Below are 19205 nucleotides of genomic sequence, written 5' to 3' on the forward strand. Positions count from 1 at the left end.
CACAGTTTGACAAAATGAGAGAAGGCAGAAACCCGTTGGTGGAGCAGAGTCCTCTGATCATTTTGGTGTTCAACAGTTGAGAGGGTTGAAGACTACTAATGTAAGAGTAGTTCCACCACTCAGTGAAGCTCTGCTGTGTAGTAGCTGTCTTTGTCAGTCACTAATAAGAAAACAAAATCAGTGCAGTCTGTCATCTATCTTTGCCGTCATTATAATAAATCAATCGTCATAAAAAGCTCATTGCTACGATGTTTCTGCAAAGCTGTTTGCACAGAACTAACCATTGTTCTCGCCGATCGGTAAAGATGGCCGCTTTGGACACACAGGAGACTTCTGGTTTTAAAGCTGATACAAACCAATATTTGTATACATATTGGCTATATTATAAATGTATATTTTGGATGATTAAGGCTGCACCTAACGATTACTTTTTTAATCGATTAATCTATCATTTATTTTTTTCGATTAATCGATTAATCTATTGTTGTTGTTTTTTCTTGTCATTTATATTTCAATATTTTATTCAATCATCTTCAGTCATGACAGAGTATACACTTATTCCCCAACAAAACATAGCCCAGTTTTAACTGGTAATCTGTGTTTTACAGTCTGATATAAAAATAAAATTAATGCAAGAGATTGTTCCATACAAGTAAAAGTAATGTAATGCAATCTAACAATCAAACAGCAAAATAAATAAAACAATGTCAAATTGAAGTCACTTTTAGGAGGAGTTACAAAAAAGTTTTGTTACAGTAACAAATCTCAAATATAGCAGTCCAACAAAACATCTTACAGTAAAATTATTGCAATTTGAATAACACTATAACTTTTCTCTAACAGAAATAATGATAACTAGTACATTCTTTCTGCATCAAAATAGTCCAGCCTTAGCTGGGCCTTAGGCCTGTTTCACACACACGTGTCATGACCACGAAACATCAGCCTCACCAAGCAGTAGTGTGTTTCATGCGTGTGGTGTTCACACATGCTGCGTTTTTGCTACGTCACTGCTGCGTCACTGCCTGCTGCTATGAGTACTGTATTTCTATTTTTACAAGCACAAATTCCACTCATTTATGAAGTTATACAAGCTCCAGCACAGCTGACAACCCCGTCCTGTGAATGTTTCAAAATAAAATGCATTGTATCAGCAACTGATGAGATTCTGTCCACAGAGACGCTGTCAGAGGGCTTTTGTTTTGAAAGGGAAGAAAGGAAGTTGAGGTAAAACAAACATCTTTGTATTTCCTCATCTCTGTGACAGAGAGACTTTAAACTGCAGTAAAAAGTGGTACAGTCAATTTAATCATGAAAACATCATGTTTAGTGTCCATTCCTGCTGACATGTGTGCGTCACATGTAAAAAAAAAAAAAACGGCAAGCCACCATTTCTCTAGATGTGCTGTAGCTGACACGCAGCTTGCCTTTCAAAACAAAAACCCTTTGATGCATTTTACTTTGAAACATTTTCAGGACCAGGTTGTTGTTTGTGCAGGAGCTTGCATGATTTCATAAATGAGTAGAACTTGTGCTCGATACAGATATACAGCACTTACAGCAGCAGGCAGTGATGCAGCAGCGACATTAAAACAAAGCTGTATGTGTGAACGCCACACCAGAACACGCTGCTGCTCGGCGCTCATGACACCATGGATTTGTTATCGTGAAATCGCATGACACGTGCTGTGTGAAACGGGACTTACATCATCCTTGCGACACCTCTACACACATTACATAAATCGATGTATTTACGTAATCAATTACGTCGACGCGTCACCCCAGCCCTATGGACAATGCACCAAATTACTGTACAGGTCACAAGCAGTAACAATCCTACAGATAATTATGACCCAATTATCATCCTCCTCTGCTCACCTGAGTATATTAGCATCTCTCAGCTCATTGTTTTGGCCCTCATCTTTACTGTTTTGTCTCACTCTTGCTGCTCTAAAAATCCACTGTACCCTTTACTGCTTCACTTGTGTCTGGCTATCAAAAGCCACACATGCCGGTGTGCGTATGTGTGTGTGAGTAGCCTTTACGTGTGTTTAGGTGCGCAGTAGCTACCCGTTCAGGCTCCTCTCACACACTGTTCCTGCGTTTTCCTTCAAAAAGTAAAGCACCAAAATTAAGACATATTTTACGTAATCGTGAGCTAGTAATTTGTGCATACCCTTGTATTTTGACAGGCTGCGATTGCATGACCACAGCACTGACAGGAGTAAAGAAGGAAGCAGTCCCTACCTGTCCAGTTAGCAAATTTGTGAATCCTTGGATGGTGAAGGAATGGTGCGTCTTACGAATACATTGTCACCACAAGTCGTCACATGTTGTCACTTTGCAGTGGACTTCTATATCTACATATTACGCTCTAAGTATCCTTCTGCATCTGCTGTTGACATTCTGGGATATTGCTACCGTGATGCCAACAGGAGCTAATGGTGGGATTATGCTGCATGTGGTTATGTTTAGACAACACAAATACATGGTAATGAAAGTCAAGATGTTAGCAAGAGCACATGCAAGCACGGGTGGTTAGGATCAGGTAAAAAATCGCATTCAGACAAGAGGCAGACACAGTTAGATCCATCCATCCACCGACCTAGGGGCATTTGTGCTCCTTATGTTACGATGTTACCGGCAGTGTTTCAGCCTGACACAGTCCAGTGGCGTATGCAGACACGATTTGCTCCATTCGGCCACATTCTTAACTGATGCCAACTTTCCATGTATCATGCTGCTACAACAGGTGCCGTCTGGCCCTCCACCGTCATATAAGACTGTGAACGCTTCTGCCCTGATGCGTTCTCAGCTGATGCCTTCCAGTGGCGGAGGTGGATTTTGGTGTGGATTTCTTACTCCGAAAGCACTGCAAAAGTGGTGGTATTTGACAACTTCAGAATGAGACGAGCTGGTCTTACTTTACCTCTTATAGGCTCACCCTGACTTGCTTAACCTAAGCCAAACCAATCCCACTCCTCTTGCCTAAACCTAACCAATCCAACCGACAAAGGCAGCCAGTAGTAGCCACTGACAGGGATAGTAGCACGGGTCATTCCTTCACTATCCTAGGATTCGCAAATTTGGAGTAGTGGATTGGTCACAAATCACAGTGGAGAATTTTTTTTACAAAATCCTAATGTAACATTGCAAATGACAAAGTCTGTGTGAAATAGATATATGTAGAACATGCTATTTTCATTTACACTTTCAACCCTTTCAACAAAAGGAGAGAAAAAAACAAATACCTTTCGGTTGGTTTGTTTTGTAAACAATAGCTGTTGCAGTCTTGAAACACTGTCAGAAACTGAACTCAGTTAACCTACAGCAGAGCTACTGTAAACTGTAGTTCATCTGATAATTTAATTAAATGTACTGAAATGACTTCCCAGCAGTCTGGATCATTCCATTAACGGTACCTCACTGTGGGGAGCCACCAAGTCTGGTCTGAGCCATTAACAGCAGCTGCCTCTACCTCTCTGCCATTAGCACTCATTCTAACACTTTCAGCCAATATGTCCCAGACAAGCCAACTCTAATCCCATCTACAGTCCATCACACTGTCTTTCCAACTCTCTGCCTGTGCTCCCGTTTTTAGTCTCAAAGAAACAAAGGGGAAAGGAAACAAAGTTTGCCAATTTACCATAGTGGCTGTACTTTTAGAAAAAGATACCTGTACCAATGAGTCAGTGTTATGAGTCAGTTGTACCATATTTTTGCTCACCAGCTACAATAGAGTGGTCTCTCAGGTGATGTCAAATACCGCTTGGCAGCCATACTGTCGGTCACAAACTTTTGAACATGAGTGATAATAAGGAAATTAAGCCCCTGTTTATTTCAGGTATTTCTATCTTCGGATAAATTAATGTTAAACTCAAGTTCATGTTGGAATCAAACCAGAGATGCTGTGGTAGATGGTTTGTATCTTAGACAGTTGTTCCACCAAATGTCTCTTACTCATGTTTTTGGTGCTGTGACATTAATCTCACTAGATGGCAAAATTAAGCTGTGGATGCCACTAACTCCTGGTTCCTGCCACTATTGAAGCCTCATTTCCACTGCACAAAAAACTGGCTAACACCCGCTAACATCTGGCTTTTTAATGCAATGGGAATGCGTACAATCAGCATTCACCTGAGTCAAATGACTCAGCAGTAGACAAGGGTTTTTATGGCCCCCGTCTCCGATCAGCATTGATGGGAACACAACTGGCTTAAAAGCTTAAAAACATGTCATTTGGAGCTTCCTTTAATCACCACAGAGTGGCTGTAAATATGCCTTGGTTAAACAATATCATTACATATATGTAGTTACACCATCTCTTTGTTTGACTTCAAAGATAGATTCACAAAATTTCAAGTCTGTCTTTAACCCTTAGAGCCCGCTTTCAAATGAAATTAAATATTCTTTAATTTTCAGAATTTTAACCCTTTAAATGTCAGGTTTTTGTCATGATGTCACCATGTTTTTTATGAAAAAAAAACCCATAAAAAATGAATTATTTTCAATTTATTACATGCAACGATGATTTTGTGATGATCACAGCCTGGGATATGTCACAGATTTGCAGATTGTGACAGTGCACCTAGTGGAAATACCATGAATTTCCTCCACGTGCCAAATATGGTTAAAAAAAAAAAAAAAAGACGGAAGAGATGGAAAAAAGTAAAAATTACAAATTCCAAGGCAAAAGCCCAGAATGACACCCAGAAATAATAAAATTAATGTTTAAAGTTTGAATGAGTTTTATTTTATTTTATTCCCAGCCAAAAATACTGTCTGGCAATAAAACAAGGAGAAGTTGCATGCACTGCGACAGCAGTGAAGGCAAAGGGTGAATTAAGTGATAAGGCACTATGCTGTTTTTTTCACCCCACGTGTGTCTCAGGCATAACAGTGAGTTCATTTTACTGCAGCTTTATTGTGTAAACTGCTCTATAGCTCTTTGATTCTAAACAAGGCTGAACAGCTGCGCCAGACTCTCACTGTCTGTCCCGTCAGGTGGCACAACACAACTGCAGGCTACAAACACTGAAACACATGCCATCCACTCCACAAACAGAACCATGACATCACTGCTGAGACACACTGTGTGTGTGTGTGTGTGTGTGTGTGTGTGTGTGTGTGTGTGTGTGTGTGCGCGTGTGTGTCAGTGAGTCTAATCCTGTCACAGAGAACGACAGCACCTGTGCCCTCAGCATGCCACCTGACGATCCCACCTTCCAGGAAAGCCGTGAGCTTTATGTTTTGAAGACAGACAAATGGTTTAGCTTATGGACTGCTTGATATAAAGCCAGTATGTGTGCATGTGTGCATGTGTGTGTGTGTGTGTGTGTGTGTGTGTGTGTGTGTGTGTGTGTGTGTGTGTGTGTGTGTGCGTGGTATGTGGCTATGTTGATGTCTCAGGATGCAGTAGGGGACAGTGCGTGCGTATGTGTTGATGGCAAAGGATGTAAAACCACATCAGAGAGCATTCCTCATGTGGTTTTAACAGCACAAGACACACTATCCATGACCTTTAGAACAGTTGTAAGAAACGAGAATAAATAGCTTTGAGTATGTGTCTACATACTTTATCAAGACATGTTTAAACCCTTGAGCTCACCTTTTTTTTTAATAAAACACATGTAGACTGCAGGTTATAACCTTTGCTGTGCCAGTAGTTACAGAAGGCACCACTCAGATCAAAGATGAATCATCACTTTTCTTTCTCTTTTTTTTTTACATTCTTGTACAAGTTACATCATCTTTGTTATTATGTAGTGTGACACAACATTTGGTACAGTGAAGTGCTACTAAAGCCATTGAAAACACCAGTCTCACATTCACATATACACACTAAGCTATTACCTGAAATATCTATCATCCATTAACGGCCAAAGTCGGTGTGTGTGTGTGTGTGTGCCGCCATTACAGGAGCCTGATGCCAGACGTTAGATAACGGCTAGCAATTCAATCTGAATTTAAAACCATCCTCTGAAAAAAACAGCTGAAAACTCTGATATTAAACCTTGGAAACCTCAGCATATTGGCTTGATTTTTTTTTTTTAAACAATGGGCAAAAGGAAATGGGAGGAAAAAAGGAAAAGACCACCGAAATTTACAAGATTTTAATAAATAAATAAAAAAATAAAATAAAATAAATATGTAATCATAAAAATTTTAAGACTTTTTTTTTACTAGCTTTTACTTTCTCTTTCTTCCCTTAACATTTTCCCCTAGCTTTTTTTTAAAATTCTTAATCTTCTCATTTCTTGCAATTTGTTGATGAGCATTTCTTACCAAGTTGTTTGTTGCCTTCCCCATATTTTTGAAAGAAATCACACCAATTTGCTGACGGTTGAAAGGTTTTAATACTTGTGAAAGGCATCTGAATGCAGCACAAAAAAAGTGACGTTGCTCAGGTTTCAAAGGGTTGAAACTTTTCTCCTCCTACTCCAGATTCCACACGCTGTATTGTCAATTGCCATCTTTATTATTTGTCAGTCTGCAGTATTGTAGTTCACATACACTGCATTTGTATTGGAAAATGCCATTTTGGCCTCAAGAGAACCCAAGAACAAGCTGACACACACACACTAATCACTAAATGGGTTTATATGTTGTGTCCTGGCCACCCCTCGACAGGGCATAACATAAACACTGAAAGCTGTTACTGACACAGTTGAGCTGCATATTGCTAAAGACATGATACAAATGAACTCATGTAAATATGTTTTGTGAATTAACTGCAGCCTTCAGTGTTAAAGACAAGTTTGCAGCTTGCACTTTCACCCCAAAAGGGAAATTCAGTTTACTATATTAAAAGAAGGGAAATTCAGTTTGCCTTTAATTTTTACTGCTAAAATCAAAAGCAAAACTTGTTTTGAGGAATTTCTTTGTCATTTGCAGTTTGTTTTAAAGAAGGAAAATAAATTATTAAAATTGTAAATTGGGTTTGGTGTGAAGAAATCAGAGATTTTATTTTTAGGTCATATCGCCCAGCCCTAATCAGAGATTAATCTATGCACTTTGGAAGGTCTAGAGAAGTCTCACGATTCTATTATTTTATCAACAGTTAAGTTAGCAGAGCGCTAACCAGGCGGCAGGACCCGCCCTCCTCTGTGTCTGATTGGCTGCCTAATATTCTTACCCTTAATCTAACCAATTGTTAACCCTCCCTGCTTCAGCTCCTCGGCCACAGTCAGCGAGTACAGCAGAGATTTGTTTACCTCCAGGGCCGAAGTAACTTTGGGGTTAACTCCCTTCACTTTATCCAGCAGCTGGAAAGCAACACATGGCGCTCCACTCGGTCTTGAGAGGAAGCAGCATTTATTAACTGAAAACCTGATTCTGGTTTTACCTGATAGTGATTCACTGCACATTTACTGCTAAGGTGACCACTTTTACTACTCAGAGAAGACCAGTGTCTCTGCTCTGCTTCTACCTCCTAATGGGAAAAAATAAAATATAAGATAGGATAGGATAGGATAGTTTGGTTAAGTAGAGTGCAGTAGAGAAGATTATGGTATAATATAGTATAGTATAGTTCAGTTTAGTAAAGTGTAGTACTGTGCAGTATAGAATCATTTAAGTTTAGTAAAGTAAAATACAGTCCAGTATAGTATAGTAAAGCAAAGTAGATAGCCCACTTTTCCAACAATCACTAACTCTGGTTTGGTCAAAATAATCCCTTAATTGACCAGTAACTGACAGAGTAAGATGTGAAAACAAGACAACTGTACATCCTCTAGCAGACAGCTCAGCTGCCAGTTGCACCACACTGACCTCTGGTGGTGCAAGATGTGCACTACATGCAAGAATCCTCATTACAGGCTCTCTATAAGATTAATAAGAAGGATGAGCATTTTTACTGTTGCCAGTATTGAAAATCATACTGTTAGGTTTTTGAATAAAACTATAATACTGTGATACCACCCATGCCTACAAGAGATTATGGTAAATAAGACAGAAGAGAGCTGCAATACAAAAAAAACAAAAAAAAAACCCTTTCCAGAAAGCTGCGACAGCACGCACAGTTTACCCACAAAAGTACACACACACACACAATGACACAGGTGCTCAGCGGCGACCTGACTCCCAAATAATAACCTTTTAAACAGGGGCACGGTGGCCCAACAGATACCCCAAATCCCCTTGAATAAAGCACTTTTACTCACCTATTTGAAGGATTCTGACTCTGTCTCTGACTGGTTAGGTCTGCAACCAAAATAAAATTAAATGTTACAGATAGAATGCTAGTTAGCTTACCAAAATAATTCATTGGCTGGCTATGCACCTGGTAGAGACATTAATTTATTAGCAGCCTACAGCTTAACCTATACAGTGCATGTCTTAAAATTGACATCTAACATAACAGCCTAACGTTACAATTATTTAGACCAACATTACCTATTTTGCGCTTCACCTTGCTGGAGTCTTGTCATCTTGTCACGAGATAAAATAAAAACTTGACTGGACAACAACGTACAGTTTCAATAGCTTATGTATAGTTGTTGTAATTAAGCCTGAAATGTTCTCATTGTTTGCTCAGCACTGATTTTTTTTATTCACTGTGACAGATGGGTTTGCTCACTGAAGGGCATATATACCATTTGGAATCACAGTTTTGTCTACTGAGAACTTCTGAAGGTGGTAACTTTCTCAAACTTTATTATTACCTTTCTGTCAGAGGCCCACTCTCTATCAGGCAGAATCTGCTCATTTTATGGAACCTACTATGGCCCGCAGTAATAATACTATGTTACAATGTAGTGTAAGTATTTTTTGGGAATCTTTCTATTTTACTTGAGTTTTTATATTTCTGCCAACTTTCACTTTAACTGCACAACATTTCCCAAAAAAAACTACAAAGCGTACCTTTACTCCATACATTTATCAAAGCATTTTAGTAAGTTTCTACAAAACAGGGAAGGAAGACGGAAGAGAGGGGGAGACGGGCAGATGAATGAAGGACTGAGAGGGAAGGAAAAATTGGATTTTGTTCATTAAATCCTTTATGCTGTATTAAAAACTTTGTCTTTCTTCATGTGAAATGTAGGCTCCATTTTTAGGGTAGTGAAGGCCTGTGTTACAAATAAATTAGGCATGCACAATAATACGGGCATGTCATCAGTATATGCAGATTTTGGCTTTATAATTAAAAGTCAATTTAAAAATCAATTAATTCAAGTGAAGATTTAAATAAAAACTAATAAAAATAGCTCCCTGAGGCTTTACAAAGTAAAATTTTCTCCCATGCTGACACTTTCTTTGCACTTTTTAATGATTTTTTTTTTTATCCGTGTTCACTACAATAAAACGCTGATACAGATAATCTGCAAAATATCAATATCTGACCCAATCGACCAGGCCGATAATCTGTTGACCCCTACAATGACTTACATACATTGAAAAGCAATGCACTTCATGTCTCCATGATCACTATAATTAGGTGGGGAAAAAAGACAGATATATCAATATCGGTATTGGTTATTGGCCAAATAAATTGTTGTATATGGGCATATCGGCAAAAAATCCAATATTGTGCATCCCTAAAAGATATAAACTTTTTTTCCAAATTCATATTGCATGTGTTTTATCGACAGCATTATACGTGAATCATTCCAGAATTGGAGGACAACTTAAACATCAAAACTGTTTTGTAATTTTCGGTCATGTTTTGGGAAAAATGACTTATAAACCATCGGGAAAATTAATTTCAACCAGCTCAGGCATCAATGGTGCACTTTTTATGAGGTGTTTTTATTCGTTATGTATTATGCTGGGTGCAACCCTGTTACCAATACACAGGAATCTGAAAAAGTGCATTTTATCACCTTGTTTTAAATTAATCCTTTATCAAAGACTGAAAAAGTCACAACCATGTTGATTCCTCACTATTAAAAGCACAACAGATTCAACATGCAGGGGCTGAGGCAATTGATTTAAAATACTTTTTGTAACAATTATTTGGTAACAGGGTTGAAGTTAGAGGTTTGCACCCAGTTGCAGGGTTGAAAGAATACATTACTTCTGAAAGCAGATCATGACATAAATGTAACAAATATACTCAGAACCACATGGATGTTGTTCACTACAAATATGTGTCTCTTTTGGCAAAAGCTAGCATAAGCATGTTTGCAACAATGTTACTTGAAACCCTGTTAACATAATTGAAGTAACAGGGTTGCAAATCAATGCTAAGCTTTATCTCAGGAAAAGCTGTGGTATGCAATGTCACTGACATGGTAAAGGACAAACAGAATTATATAATTAAATAAAGAAAACTTTGAATTCAATATTTCCTATTCTGATAAAATAATTAACAGAGTTGCGTTTGTAAGAGTGACGGAGTCAGATAAGACTGAAAATATTGAAAAAAAAATTAAAAAATAGAAGAACAGAAATAACTTTTGTCTGCCCATGCTGTTAGCAAATGGCTCAATGGTGTCATGACCTGTGTGGCATGTGATTTGGTGGTTTTCTTCTTCTTTTGTGATGTTTAATAGGTTTTGGTGACATGTGCGCATGTTGTGGGACACAATTTCAATGCATAATTACAATGACTTATAATAAGTTAATGATATTTTTCACTATCATAACAACGTTTTAACAATTTAAAAAAATGATTAAAGACATTTAAAACTTATGCAACCCATTATATTTGACATGCTAATTGTTTATCAACAAGGTGGGACAAAAGAAATAGGCTAGGCCATTTTAGGGGGTACACAGGTGTTTGTTATTTTGATAGATATTATAAGACTACACTTTTGCCATTGTATTTATAATGTGTTCCAAAATATATTCAACATTCACAATCAGAGCATTTGTTTTTTCATAATGAACATGTATTATTTGAAAATCCATGAGTGGGACAGAAAACGCCTCCAATTCTGGAATGACCCACCTGTACTTTCAATGCTTAAGTACATCCGATATGACAAAATAGCTTCTGATACTTAAATACAGCATATATCAGGACTTTCAGACTTTTACTCTAGTAATTTTAACTTACTCTGTTACCAGTAAATAACTTAGGCAACTTTAACTTCTACTTGGGTAATTTTCTGGTATGGTATTCTTACTCTAGTACGGCTCACAGGTACTTCATCCACCACAGGCACTATGTTTCTATGCGTTTAGTTGGCGACAATAAAACACACTGGTCAATTCAATATGAAGACAAACATAAATGAACAGTGACTCACAAATGTGTGGATGTCAGCTACTTTAAATTTCATCCATCCTGGTCTCTCCCGGTGAAAACATCTAAAGCTGCGATGTAAAACTCCTTACAGGTGGAATAGCGTCCTGTTAGCTTAGCTTTCGTACCAGTCCGTTTAAGAACACTTTTCTGTCCCTTTTGTTGACGTTGGTCGGTTACAACTTTGAGCACTTCCTCCCTCTCGATATTTAATGTCCTGTTTAGCTTTAAAAATCCAGTTTCCTAACTTGTGGAGTGGTTCCGAGCTGTCCGCGGCCGCAGCCCTAAGAACACTGACATTGAGCTACCTTAGTTACAATCAGAGCCCTTTAATCTAGTGCACTAGCTACAACGAGCTCTGGCGTAGTGACGTTCACGTCCAACTGCGTACGTTTCTAATGTGGAATATACGTATCATACAAAAAACGGCATTTCTGGAATATTTACGTAAAAACGCACAGATGTTGTGCTTGTTGCATGGATCTAGGCGTTGATGTTGTAGAATACAGGATCAAAGTGCGCATGCGCAACCCGCTCTATTTTTGGCTTACCTGACATTTTGAAAAATAAAATAGAAAGAAGAGAAAGAAATTCTTCTAATAATAATGATAATAATAATAATAATAATAATAATAAAAGTAAATGACCCACAAAAAGGGATTCAAATTTACAATAATTTTGTAACATAATTAAATATGAAATTATGGTCATTATAAATGTTACTTTTCCCAAGCTTATTTTTCTTTTTTCCCTAGGATAAAAGGTAGCATCTGTACACAAGTTTATTAAAGACAACGCTTTGATCCCACTTAGATCTTAAACATTTTCTCTAGCTTTTATTGAATTTTAATTTAAATAATAAACATTTTTTAATTAGCAATTAAGAAATTAGTAAAAAGTACAAGAAAATTACTTTAAAATATTTTAAAAAGAAAACAGAAAAGGAAAGTTACTTTGAAAAAGTGCTTAAAATTATTAATTATTAACAATTTTGTAATAGAATTTTTAAATATGCAATCAGTTTTCCCTGAGTTTTTCTTTTTTCCCCCTAGACATTTTCCCTAGATTTTTTTTAAATGGAGATTTTGACAGTCTACTAACTTCTTGCAGTTTGTAGAACATTTCTAACAAGTTACTCATTGCCTTTTCCACATGTTTTTGATTCAGAGGTTTACATACTTGTTAAAGGCATCTGAAAGCAACACAAGAAAAGGTTTCAAAGGGTTAACTTCAATGTTTTGTTCACATCTAGTGTTTGCTTTCAGTTTAGTTAACTATAAAAACCTCTGTGTGTCTTTTCTGTAGCAAAGAGGAAAGTACTGAGGTGAAGTCTGGGGACCGGCCAGGATGCATACAGGACTTTATTGTGTATGATCAGAATTTGTGTTCACTCGGTGGCCGTTATTGGTTTCTTTTCTTTTTTTTAAATTAACCACCATTTTCCCCAAACATTAAGTGTTTTAGTTACCAAACCTTAACCATTGTTTAACCTTAAAGGAATAATTTAGCATTTCTGCAAAACATGCATATTCAGTATGCATAAAACCAGCAGGCAATCGGCTTCGTGTAAAGGCAGGGAACAGGGTAACAGACATGGCCTGGCTCTGTCCCAGGGTAAAAAAAAATAAACAAATTCGAATAAAACTAAATATAGTTTGCTCTATCCATATACAAACATTTGTTTTGCAGAGTTGTTAGTTATTTTTGTCAGTGGTGGTTATGTCTCTCCTCTGTCAAACCACATCCACACCATCCAGCCCCCTCCCACATCCGCGCTGACAGATGCTGATGAGGCTGACCCAGAGTCAGTTACACTGCTCATACAGAGACCTGACACCTCACACACACACACACACACACACACACACACATTCACACTCACACACACAACCAGCGGCTTCTCTCAGTCTGTGAGTTATTAACTGGAGAATGACTCCAGATGATGGATCATCACTGACTGCTTCCTGTTTTTTCTTCTGTTTTTTATTTGTTTTCATTCTGCTAAGTAGCCTTGTGACACGAGGAAATTAAACGACAAAAAATGTCTTTTTTGTTGCTTTAGCAGATTAAAGTGAAGGCTAGTGAGCTCGCTGTCAGGCAGAAGTTCAAACTTTTAAGTGCATTAAATGACAGCAGTAGTTTGGATGAAGGTAAATGTGAGCCCATGGGTGGGGGAGTTGTGATGGTGCCATGCTAGAGGACAACTGCACCAACAGTCTGATTATTGACTGTTGTCCGACACCACCATCAGAAATCAGGTGAGCTCCATTTCATCACCACTCTACTAATATGATCAGAAATCAGAAATACTTTATTGATGCCGGGGGGGGAAATTATGGTTTGTTACAGTTGCTCTGATGCCAATGTAGAGAATTATCACAACTAGAAAAAAGTACCAGCACAAGTATATAAAAATATAGATATAAATATAGAAATACAGTAATAACAATTAGCACAGAATGTAAGTATTTGAATATTAAAAAAATAGAGTATGTATAATATGCTGAGTATGTACAAGTGGAAGAATATAAATGTAAGATATACAGTAGTAGACAACTAGCACTTGCAAAACATAAAACTGTACCTAAAACTATACAAGGTGTAAAACTAGCTATATTAAAATATAAATATGTGTGCAATGTGACAGTGAACAACAGGGATATACATAAGTAAGATTAAAAATAAGAATAAGAATAAATATATATAATATGTGTAAAATGTTACATATAGCCTACATTCAAGAGATGGAAGAATATTGCACATTTGAATAACTGCACAGAGGACTGCTGTAGTTGAAATATTGCACCAAATAATATTGCACCAAATATTGCATATAGGATTACTAGAGTAAGAGCATTTGTTAAATAAGAATTTGAACCTGTGCACCTGTTTGAACCTGTTTCTTTTTTTTCTTTTTGTCTTCCTCTGCTGCAGTAGCAAATTGATCTAAATATCCATTATAATATTTATTTGTTTACAAAAAAAACAACTGAGCAGTTGTTCCTCTGTAAAGCACAAAACATACAACATTATCTCTTAATTAGCATTCATTTTCATGTAATATTATTGTTTTGTTTTTCATTATTTGATATCCTGATGTTAAAGGGACCAAACATCCGAACAGGGCTCAACAATTTATGGGAAATATACAGATATGATTTTTCCTATGAGTTAAATTGCCATTTAAATTACACCGGTGTGTTTCTCTTATCTTGGTTCAGCAGACTCACAACAATTAATTTAGAAAGCGAAGGCACATAACTATTTTTGAAAAAGTGAGACACATGCAAAAATCTTTTTTAAAAAAGAAAAAAGCTAACAAGTGGTATTAACTAAATTTAAGACTTCATTACCCAGAAAACCTGTGAGGTGATGTCAAGGCTTTTTTTTTTTTTTTAGATTTATGACACAAAGAAGTGTCAGCTTGCAACCCTTCGTCATACATCTGAGCTGTGAGCAATTTAACCAAACATGCTCCTTTCTTGTTTCATTTGTTTAACTATTAGAGGCTTGAAAAGATAAAATGACATAGAAAGCTAACTAACTAAATAAACAAATAATTTAAAAAAAAAAAACATGTTTAAAGATTCAAAATTTAAAAAATGTTCATAATTTGTTCAATAAAATTATGTATTAATTCCCTTGTTATTATTCGTCACCTGAAATCTTGTGACCCTTTGAAGGCCCTCGACCCCCAGGTTGGAAACCATTGGCATAGGATACAGTTTTTTTCTTTGTCTTACATTTTGATTCGTCCTGACTTGTGTTGACATTTGGAGCCACTGAGCATCTTATCAGCGTTGTAGATTTGAGTGAAGTCCAGTTTTTACTGAGATCTGCAGCGTCTGAATCAGCATTCACAACAACCAAGCAGACAGCGCCCGCACACACACACACACACACACACACACACACACACACACACAGGATGAGCAAATATTGACTCAGGCAGCCGTCATTCATGCCACTAATACTTTTATAGAGCGAGTGAGTGTGTGTGTGTGAGTGTGCAGCGAAGCATGCTTCAGTCAATATTTAGTCCTGTCGGGTTGAGTGCTCCTGCGTTAGTAGCCAGGTGCCAACAGCTTCCTGATGTTTGGCTCTCATGTTTGCTCAACTCCAAAGCCAACTTATCCTCAGGCTGTCTGAAGGAAGTAACAGCAATTTCATCTTGTCTGAATACTTTAACGTCAGTGTTGGCTGCTCAGTGAACTGATAATTCTTTATATCAGAGAGGATCACTGCATCAAGCAGTCATGCACCTTGTTTATACATAAACAGATGTGCCTCATCATTGACAGTGAATTTAAAGACAAGCATCTAACATTAATCTGAGTGTTGGAGGTTCTTTAGACTGTATTGGTTTACTGAGTGTCACTAAATAATGTGACAGATTATGTATTTGGTTTTTATATAATTATTTTGATGATGGAACACATGCACGAGACTCTAGGTTGCAGAAAATATTTTTAAAAAGGCAAGAACTAACCTTAACATATTAATGTATCCACTGTGAAGTCTCACCTGATGGTTTGTGTTTGCCATGCAGTTAGATGATAAGAAACAGTTTTCAAAAGCCATTGAAATTGAAAATATTGAGGGGACATGTGAACACTCAAACACTCATGGTGAGGATGTACCCCACATTTATTGTAGTACCGTACCAAAGTACAGTTATGATGTACTTGTATTTTGAGTATTTCAGCACTAAGTATCGATCTTTGTACTTTTAATTTTCTACATTTCAGAGGGAGATATTCTTCTTTCTACTCCACTGCATTTAGTTACTTTTCAGATGAAGATTTTACTTAAAGAGAGCATGAGCATGAGTTCGCAAGGTTGCTTTTGAAATGTAATAAGTTACAAATGACTAGTTACCCTGTTAAAACGTAATAACGCAACTGTTTTGATACCTTACTCCAAGTAATGTAACTTACTACATTTGTTTGGTTTTTTAGTACTTATCTAAGACATGCTTCAAAAGAGGCAGTAAAACCATAAAGACCTAAAAACATAAGTGCACAGCTGTTGCCTTCAACAGCTTTGTTGACCCACATTGTCCAAAAGTGAGCCAAGAGAAAGCCGTTTTGCAGGGCTAAAAATAGACGTAAAGCAACAGAATGAATGTTTTGTCCACAGATAAACTTTTTACTGAGAAGATTTTCATCACATGTAACGCCTTTGTAATCGTCATTTTGATAAGTAACTGTAATTTAATTATTACTATTAATGCTATAATACAATGCATTACCACAGATGTGTGTGTGTGTGTGTGTGTGTGTGTGTGTGTGTGTAACTAAACTTTATCTTATGATCCTTTTGAGTAGTCTCCAGTTCCAGACTGACAACAAAGTGGTTAAGTCTAGCTCAGTATTAATACTTCAGTGAAGTATTAATACTTCAATGATGTTGTATATAATATCACAGGTGCCATTTCACTCAAACAGGTAACTTTTCTTTTGATACTTGTAGTCCAGTACATGAATAATACTTATGTACTTTTACTTATTGGACATTTACTGGTAACAGAGTAATATTACATTTTGGTATTGGTTCTGGATCTTGGTTACTCTTCCCATTTCAAAATACCTTTCTTTTTTTACTTTATTTTTATTATAAGTTAACTTCAAATAAAAGTATTTTTCTTCTTTTATGTTGATGTTTTTAGTAGGGCTGACAAATATAAGAGAGACATCTGATCATGAATCTGATGCTGAAAGTCTTGTTTCATAGACTTGGGGTCTGTCAAAATCATCAACAGCACCATCAGCTGGACACCTTTAAAATGTACAGTTTTAAATGCTCCTATTAAGAATCAAAGCATATCATGTGGTTTTTATGTATCAGGATCTTACGCTGAAGGCTCTCCAAAAGCGGCCATATTTGATGACTTCAGAATGAGGACAGGCTGGCAGCTCAGCATCTGCTGGATGTGTAAATATGCAACTGTTGGTTAATATCAACTTTATTTGATGATGCCGTGTTCATGTTTGAAGCTTGTTACTTCCAAAACATCAGTTTATATACACTCTCTGAACAGCTCAAAGGAAATATAAAGATTCTGAGTTAAACTTCATGGCCACAGCTTTCAGTGAATTTTTTTTTGGAATGTGTGATGTGCTTTTGGATTTTGAAGCAAAGGTGATTTTGAAAACTATATGTTTCAGTTGATGAATATTTATTTGCAGCCCTTTTATGCTTAGATTTACACAAACACACTAACGCAGCTCCATCCACTTGCATATCTGTGGTCTTTCTCTCTACTATTTACAAGGTTATGCTTTGGCTGGAGGTAGCAAGAGGTGTGTTTCATATTTCTGCTTTACAGGGTTTTTTATAGACATTGCTTAATAATCCACACTGGAGTTATCATTATATAGCTGTTATGTTGGTGTGTGACCAGTGACTGTGTTGTCTGACCTTCAGGATGTCACCTTTTATGAGACAGCATGCTTCCCACATGTTAAAAAGGTCTTAAAATGCAAAGGAATGAGAGTTATGTGTCTCACACAGCGTGTCCACATAGCATTCGTGTGTGTGTGTGGGGGGGGGTTCCATTAGTTTACAAAGATAACTCTCTTAACACAAATATAACAGTCAAAGACACATATGTGGACCCGTGTAGGAATGCAGTCAGTCAACACACTCATCACACATAAATCAAACCAACACGTGTTCTTAGAAAAGACAAATGCAAAGTGTCAGCCTCACACTAAGGTTACATGTTTTTCCACCCTAACAGGAAGACACAGGCAGATTGATATGCTGTCACACTGCATGTGTTACTTTAGAATGAGCCGTTTGTATCTACATAGGGAGCAGGTCCTCTTCCACAGAGATGACATTCCTCTGCTCTTAGATCCTGACATTGTCTAAGGAAAAACTCCCCAAAAAACCCTGTAATGGGGGGAAAAAATTATAGAAACCTCAGGAAGAGCGACTGAGGAGGGATCCCTCTTCCAGGATGGACAGACGTGCAATCATGGTAACAACTGAGTGACATTGCGGTGTTTATATGTTTACAGTTGTCAGACCGATTGTTTCACAGTTTGCCAAAATGATTGCAATGATCAGTGGTATCCCCAAACCTGAGATATCATTTCAAGATGAAAGTCAGATATTGATAGGTAAACACTAATCATGTTTTACTTTATTTTGTTTTGGCAATCTTGGTCTGCATCATGATTAGGCTTCATTATGATGACATGGTGTGTAAGGATTGTGTGAGGGCTGTCATTGTTTACATAGTCCATATGTGCAGGTGGTGAAGATGTGCTGAGTGAGGTGACTGGAGAAAATGAGGTGTCTGTAGGCGGGTTTCCATCACAGATTTGCTCAAAACTTAAGCATTATTTTCAAAATGTTGATAAAACATATTTGTGAGATGACTATGTTTCCACTGAGTGATATTATGCAACTTCTCCTCTGACGATAACATTCCAAGAAACATGGTGATGTTCAGATCATTAGCAGCCTTATTTCTATTGATGCCACTGCACTTGCCCTCATTATTTCCAATTGCCATAATGGAAAGGCGAGCCCCTTATACGTGGGATCTGGATTTCTGGGATTTGAATTTCTGGGAGGTGATAGTCCACGATTTCACAGAGGAATTGTGGATTCAACACTTCCGAATGATCTGCTCAACTTTTGAAGAGTTATGTGATGCAATAACTCCTCTTGTAGCTCCTGCTGCATCATGAGAGAGCCAGTTATATTCACAGTTTCAATTTGTGCAATTAGAGGGTTGATGGAAACCCGCCTGCAGACAGTTGATGACCACCTCCCTGGTACCTTTTATCACTGACTGAGGCTTCAGGGTTTGTTGAGCCACCTCAGTGGTGCAGCCCCCCAGTCAGGAAATATGCTACTTTGCATCTGACAATACACAAGTTTACAAGACAGCGAATACTTCATCAGGCAGAGATGTGATTCAGAGAGGAAAATATTAAAACCACAGTTATCAGATTTGCCTGTTTATGAGCCTACAGAGTCAACCACAACTATGTGTACA

At 37.4% G+C, this 19205-nt stretch overlaps 1 protein-coding gene and 1 long non-coding RNA gene across 2 annotated transcripts in view; one reads left to right on the forward strand and one right to left on the reverse strand.

Annotated features, from left to right (window-relative positions):
* LOC148189496 (uncharacterized) overlaps positions 1-11685 on the reverse strand; it is a 55051-nt gene extending 43366 nt beyond the window's left edge. Inside the window, exons 1-2 of the long non-coding RNA XR_015776568.1 lie at positions 11196-11685; positions 8163-8202 (exon numbers count right to left, since the gene is read on the reverse strand). This is a non-coding gene — a long non-coding RNA (uncharacterized LOC148189496). The remainder of the gene's footprint in view (positions 1-8162; positions 8203-11195) is intronic.
* s100p (S100 calcium binding protein P) overlaps positions 1-19205 on the forward strand; it is a 32695-nt gene that overhangs the window by 6778 nt on the left and 6712 nt on the right. The gene's annotated exons all lie outside the window — the stretch shown is intronic.

This window comes from Plectropomus leopardus, chromosome 5, assembly GCF_026936395.1.
Source record: "Plectropomus leopardus strain MGB_pleo_1.0 chromosome 5, ASM2693639v1, whole genome shotgun sequence".
In the NCBI taxonomy this organism is placed as follows: Eukaryota; Metazoa; Chordata; class Actinopteri; order Perciformes; family Serranidae; genus Plectropomus; species Plectropomus leopardus.